General features: G+C 37.8%; 1 long non-coding RNA gene across 1 annotated transcript in view; it reads left to right on the plus strand.

Moving 5' to 3' along the window:
- Window positions 1-6,389, plus strand: part of LOC128248112 (uncharacterized) — a 10,497-nt gene that overhangs the window by 2,554 nt on the left and 1,554 nt on the right. Inside the window, exon 2 of the long non-coding RNA XR_008264383.1 lies at window positions 4,475-4,590. This is a non-coding gene — a long non-coding RNA (uncharacterized LOC128248112). The remainder of the gene's footprint in view (window positions 1-4,474; window positions 4,591-6,389) is intronic.

Here is a 6,389-nt window from a genome sequence, read left to right on the forward strand (position 1 = left end):
TATATATACATATTATGTATATGTGTAATGTATACACACACATACACGCATGCACAAACACACATAAATATACATACATATATATATATATATATATATATATATATATATCCTGAGAATTTATAACATTTGCCAGCGTAGAAAAACAGATACGCCCAGAGAATCAATTATTCATGAGTGATATCTTCCATAACAAAAATCAATAGTTAAATTAATGTTAATGTTTTAGTACATTTTAATAACATAGCTAACATCAAATAAGCTAACTAGGGAAAAAAAACAATTCTAAAACATTTGTGTTGATATTCCGACAAAATATTAAGTCAACAAAGAAATTAAAGCAGCATGGAACTTATTAGTAACCAGCAAAAACTTCTTTTACCACTTTACGTAAAATTCGTGTAGTGTAGAACAGAATAATAACGAGAGTACAAATAGAGTTTGAGGGTGTATAAGGGCGCATGACCTAGCGGTTAGGGTGTTGAATTCGCGATCACGAGATCGTAGTATTCTTGAGCAAAACACTTCATAGACGTAGGTATGACTGTATGGTGAGCTTGTTTTCCAACCTCATGGTTCTGTGTTCAGTCCCACTGTGTGGCTCCTCGGGCAAGTGACTTCTACTATAGCCTCGAGCCGTCCAAAGCCTTGTGAGTGGATTTGGTAAACGGAAACTGAAAGAAACCCATCGTATGTGTACGTTCGTCTGTGTGTGTGTGTGTGTGTCTGTATGTGTGTGTGTGTGTCTGTGTGTCTGTGCTTTTGTTTATCCCCCCTTCACCGCTCGACAACCGGTGTTGGCGTGTTTATGTCCCCGTAACCTGGCGGTTCGGCAAAAGGATAGATGGAATAAATACCTAGCTTTAAAACAAAAATAAATCGTGGGGGTCGATTAATTCGACTAAAAGTCCTTCAAGGTGGTGCCCCAGCATGACCGCAGTCTAATGACTGAAACAAGTAAACAAGTAAAAGATGAAAGATAATGATCTCACGTTGCTCTGTGATTACTTTGACGCCTGACGCGTGGTACACCGTGCACGTGTTCAGGTAACGAAGAATTGACAGAGAGAATGAGCTAACGTACAGCGCATACATTTGATCGCTATAGACAAATCATATGTGCAGGTCGTTCGGCAAGAAATTGCAGAAACTACCATCACTCACACACAGATAGAGAGTAATGAATTTATTTGGTCCTGTAGCTAAGAAACTCGCTTTGCAACCAACCACGTGGCTTCGCGTTCATGTCAACTGCGCAGTATCTTGGGCAAGTGTCTTCTACAATAGCTACGGGCTGACCAAAACCTTGTGAGTGGATTTGGCCGACGAAAACTTAATGGATACCAATCGTATACATACATATGTGTGTGTGTGTGTGTGTGTGTGTGTGTGTGTGTGTGTGTGTGTGTGTGTGTGTGTGTGTGTGTGTGTGTTTAACCCCTTCCCCCCACTGCTTGACAACCGTTACTTACTTGTTTACGTCTCCGTAATTTAGCGGTTCGGCAAAAGTAACCGATAGAATGACTACCAGACTTAAGAATTAAGTACTGAGGTCAATTTGTTCGACTAAGACCCTGCAAGGCGGTACTCCAGCATGGCCGCAATCCAATGACTGAAACAAGTAAACGGTTAAAGTTAAATAAATAAATGAATAAATAGATAAACAAACAAATAAATAAATAAATAAATAAATATATAAATTGCGGAGTCATTTTAATATTTTAGTAACGCTCTGTGGAACTTAGGCCCAAGAGAGTTACTCGAGCTTCTCTGCAACTTACGATTGAGAATCAAAACAAGCGATCCGTTTCGTTGTTATTTACCAACTCATCGTGATTCATCTAGCTCTCCTTCCCAAGTGGGAGACAGATTAAAGGTCCAACAGCGCAATGCGTACTAGAACAGCGAAGCAGTAAGACAGATTCGTAATGAACAACTACGTCGAACTTAAAGCAGCTTGTTGAACCGAGATTATTGACACTAACAGGGAATTATCAATACTGTAGCCTTGTGAAATGAAAGCGCTCGGCCAAAACCCAAACCCGTCACACAAACAGTTGACGCCGGGGCTTTGCCACGACGCTACCTTGTTCACTCTAGTCTATAATAGCCTCAATCAGAAATGTTTTTCTGTATTTTAACTGCTCCGCTAATGGATTGAGTTATAAGAATTTTAGTGAAAAAACTTTCGTATTTGGTGATGGGGTGTGGTGGGAAGGACGTTGTTTTTAATATATTTTGGTTTCTTTTAAATTTCGCTTCTTGTTTCTGCGGAGTATTTTTTCATTTTTTTGCTCTGGTTTTTTTCTTTTTTTTACATTTTTAAGCACCTCAACTTCTAATGGCACTTATTTGGTTACGTTACAAATGCTTAGACTTATGTGCTGCATGATGCGTACGCATGTCATTTGATTAAATTGATTGAGACTTCTCACTTGCTATGTTTTTATCGAATTCCAGAAGGGAAAAAATACACACACACACACACACACACAATACGCGCACACACACACATACATACATACATACATACATACATACATACATACATACGTACATACATACATATATATATATATACATATATACACACACACACACATACATACATATATACACGCACACATACATATATACATATATATACATATATATACATACACACACATCTATTTACACACACACACGCGTGTATGTGTATAGCGTGCAGTTAGCAAATGACATCAAAAGAAATGTTATAAGAAAAACTGCAGAAGCAAGTCTAAAGACACATTCTTCGTTGACGTGACATCGCAGTACGTAATAACGTAAACATGCGTGTATGTATCTGTGTGTCTTTGTCTGTGTGTGTGTGTGCGTGTGTGTGTGTGTGTAAGCAGCGAAAGAGCGGATGACTGAATGAAAAGATTAGCCCACAACCGAATTCGCAGTTGATGGTTCTATTATCGTTAACACAGTACGAGGCTGTGTAGCTGTGTCTCTGCCCGGGACATTTAACTTTCAGATGACACAGTTCACCAATCTGTATATATGTGCCATTAGGTTAAAAACACTTCACCGAGCCTATGAGAACTCAATGCGATCACATAACAATTGACCAAATGTCCTTCAAATCACGCCGTACTGCCTCCAGTAAACACAGACTTCTCAGTCACAATGTAGAGATAGAGAGAGAGAGAGAGAGAGTGTGTGTGTGTGTGTGTGTGTGTGTGTGTGTGTGTGTGTGTGTGTGTGTGTGTGTGTGTGTGTGTGTGTGTGTTTGAGTGTATGTGTGTTTTATATCTGTCTATTGACGACTCTATCGATTTGATCGGTTTCTAACAGCAACTCGAGTTTCATGTTCGAAGGAAGATATTTGACTTTTCAATAAAACTGAGACCTAGTCACCGTGTTCGGCCATAGCTATTTCGGTGCATATCACAGAGTATGACTGGCTATGATATATGGGGTATGGAAAGAAAAATGCACTATCTCTAATTGGAAATTTGAGATCGAGGTGGTCATTCAGATTTACATAAATATAGATTATATCCCTTAGATTGCGAGTAATCATTACGACTATAAATATTTCGACACCTTGTTTCACTCCTTAGGAGTATCCATAGAATTTTTGGTAGATCGTTAGGTATGAGGTTCCTTGGAATATCTGTCTATTTGGGTCCTGATGTATCTGGATTTTGATCATTTGAGTCTTGATGATTTGGGTCTAGACGTAAGAGTAGGATGAAAGAAAGGTGAATGAAGAAAGGTATGAGTGAAATTTTAGCTTTAATTATATGAGCTGCTTAAGAGATTTTTATAATATTGTTAAGAATAGCTTTAAGGATGGTAGTATTGTTCTATTGGGGCATTGAGGTACTGTGGTATGTGTATGGTATGGTATTCTGCGTGTTGTAGACAGTAAATGCTGGGAAGGCTGAAAAAAGAAAGTAGAAAGATGTTTCGGGATAGTTCCCAATGCACCTATAACTACTGGGATATATTTTACCCGCACTTTCCATAGTCTCTGTAATTCAATAGCTAGGTCCTGGTACTTTGCTACTTTTTCTATACCTCCCATCAACTCTATACCTCTCATCCATTATTATTATTATTATAATTATTATTAATATTATTATTGTTGTTGTTGTTGTTGTTGTTGTTGTTGTTATCAACAGACACATATGTATATACATATATATATATACACATGCACATACACACACATATATTTGATATGTACATGTATGTATATGTATAAAACTAAGTATATAACCATATCTGTGTATGTATTTGCGTGCATGTATTTGTCCGTGTATGCGTCTGCATGTATGTGGGCGTGTATGTATGTATGTATATGAGTGTGTGTGTAGTAATGTGTACATATGAGCGTCTACTTAAATCTGGTGTGTATATAAAATTTCGATAAACTTCATTTCCCTTTTCCATGTTTCTTTATCTTAAAATCTTAAATTTACTATATTATGCCTTCCAGCTAGAAGTGAAGAATTTTGGTATGGCACCGATGAAATTTCAGATTTCTTCTTAATTGTACAAAATCAGCTCACTCTCTTATTACGTCTGCACCTTGGTTTTGCTGTATTTTTATAGGTATTGCTTGTTACCATTTTTTTATTCTTATCTTATTTATAATTTTTTTTTTTTTTACAAATCTAGTTTGCAAAATTTGTAAATATTTTCTTATAAAATTACAAAACTTTCCACTTAGATTTTCTATTTTTAAATTTGAATTTCTTTTTACTTTTTTATTTTATCCATAAAAAAAAATATTAGTGCAAGATAACTCGGTGGAGCATTACAGCTGAAAGTAAGGTGTCTGTTATTGATTCCCAGTTATTGTTATTTGGAGTGAAATATGAAATCCGATTAAAATGGTGACAATCAGCGTCGGCAACAATTAGCTCATAGATGAGTTTGATAAATTTAGTTGCCATGAGGGGCCAATAATTTAACGCTTTGGGTTCCAGGTTCTCTTCTGAAAGCGAGAAAGAGAGCTAAAATGCTGGTGTTTTGAATGCAATAACTCTTTCTTTTTCAGCACAAGGCCAGTAATTTTTTAAATGAGTGAATAAGTGCTCTCAAATAATACTTCATTTATCGACCCCGAAGGGATGAAAGTCAAAAGAAAAGCCGCTGAGCATTTCTTTCGGTACGGTAAAGATTCTACCAGCTCACCGCTTTCATTTTGAATGCAATAATTTGTTTCTACTACAAGCACAAGGCCTGAAAGGATGAAAGGCAAATGTCGACTTCGGTGAAATTTGAACTCGGAACGAAAACCCAGAAGAAATACTAAACATTTTATCCGGTGTACTAACAACTCTGCCAGCACGCCGCCTTCGTTTTGAATGCAATATTGCAATCTCGTAAAATGGGACACCACTGTCATCTCGCTTTTCTTTTCATTTTGACGAAGCAAGAAAACACTGCAGTTAATCTGTGAATAGGGCATTAATCTGTGAATAGGGAATTAAATCACTCCCTCCAGAGACTCGAGGTAGCACCTTGAGCAAATGCTGACAGTTCCAGAGTTATAGTGTAGTCCAAAGTTCGGTAGATCAGGCGGCAATCTGTTATATTACTCCCTGTGACTGTCATGGCCAACAGTGATTGGATCAGTTTCAACCGCCGATCGTCATGGTTACTTTGTCGTTGATATCTTACCACCAAGGTCAGAGATACGATTAACAGCACCCAGTTCCTTTATTGATAGATGGCCCAGCAAAATGTCATTACATATGCTGTGTAGACATAATCATAGCTGAATAGTTAGTGAAGAGATTTGCTTCGCAACCATGCTGCCCCAAGTTCGATCCTACTACGCGACATCATGAGCATTTAAATTAACTCTGGAGCAAGCCAAGCCTCGAAAGTGAATTTACCTAGATGTTAACTGTATGGAAGCCTGTCGGACAAATCGTACTATTTGTGTCATGCTGATTCTACTTACGAATTGCGTTTAAAGTAGCCGTAAATGCGGTATACTCAACCATTTTTGCACAGCAATTCAGTGAACAGGTCGTCCAGTTTGGTCAAACAACAGGACGCACATAGGCTGAAATTGAAGTGAGAGCTCATCAGCATTACACTTACCAAGGCAGGAGTCCCTAGAAGACTGGAGTGGTGGGGGTAGACTTCGAACGAGTAACTGGAAGTATTTTTCTACTGATATCTGCATGAAAAAGCTGAATGGAGAGAAGAGTAGATGAGCAGAGTTGAACTATAGCTAAGCCTGAGACATTTGTGCCTCAAAAAGAAGCAGGATGTTTGAACACAAGTAACTCATAATTATTGTTAGCATTTTCTGTTTTTCTTCCCCCCCCCCCTCTCTCTCTCTCTGTCTTTCTCTCCATATTTAACACAATTGTCTCCGTAAACTTTCAAAATTA

This window comes from Octopus bimaculoides, chromosome 6 (genome assembly GCF_001194135.2).
Source record: "Octopus bimaculoides isolate UCB-OBI-ISO-001 chromosome 6, ASM119413v2, whole genome shotgun sequence".
Classification (NCBI taxonomy): Eukaryota; Metazoa; Mollusca; class Cephalopoda; order Octopoda; family Octopodidae; genus Octopus; species Octopus bimaculoides.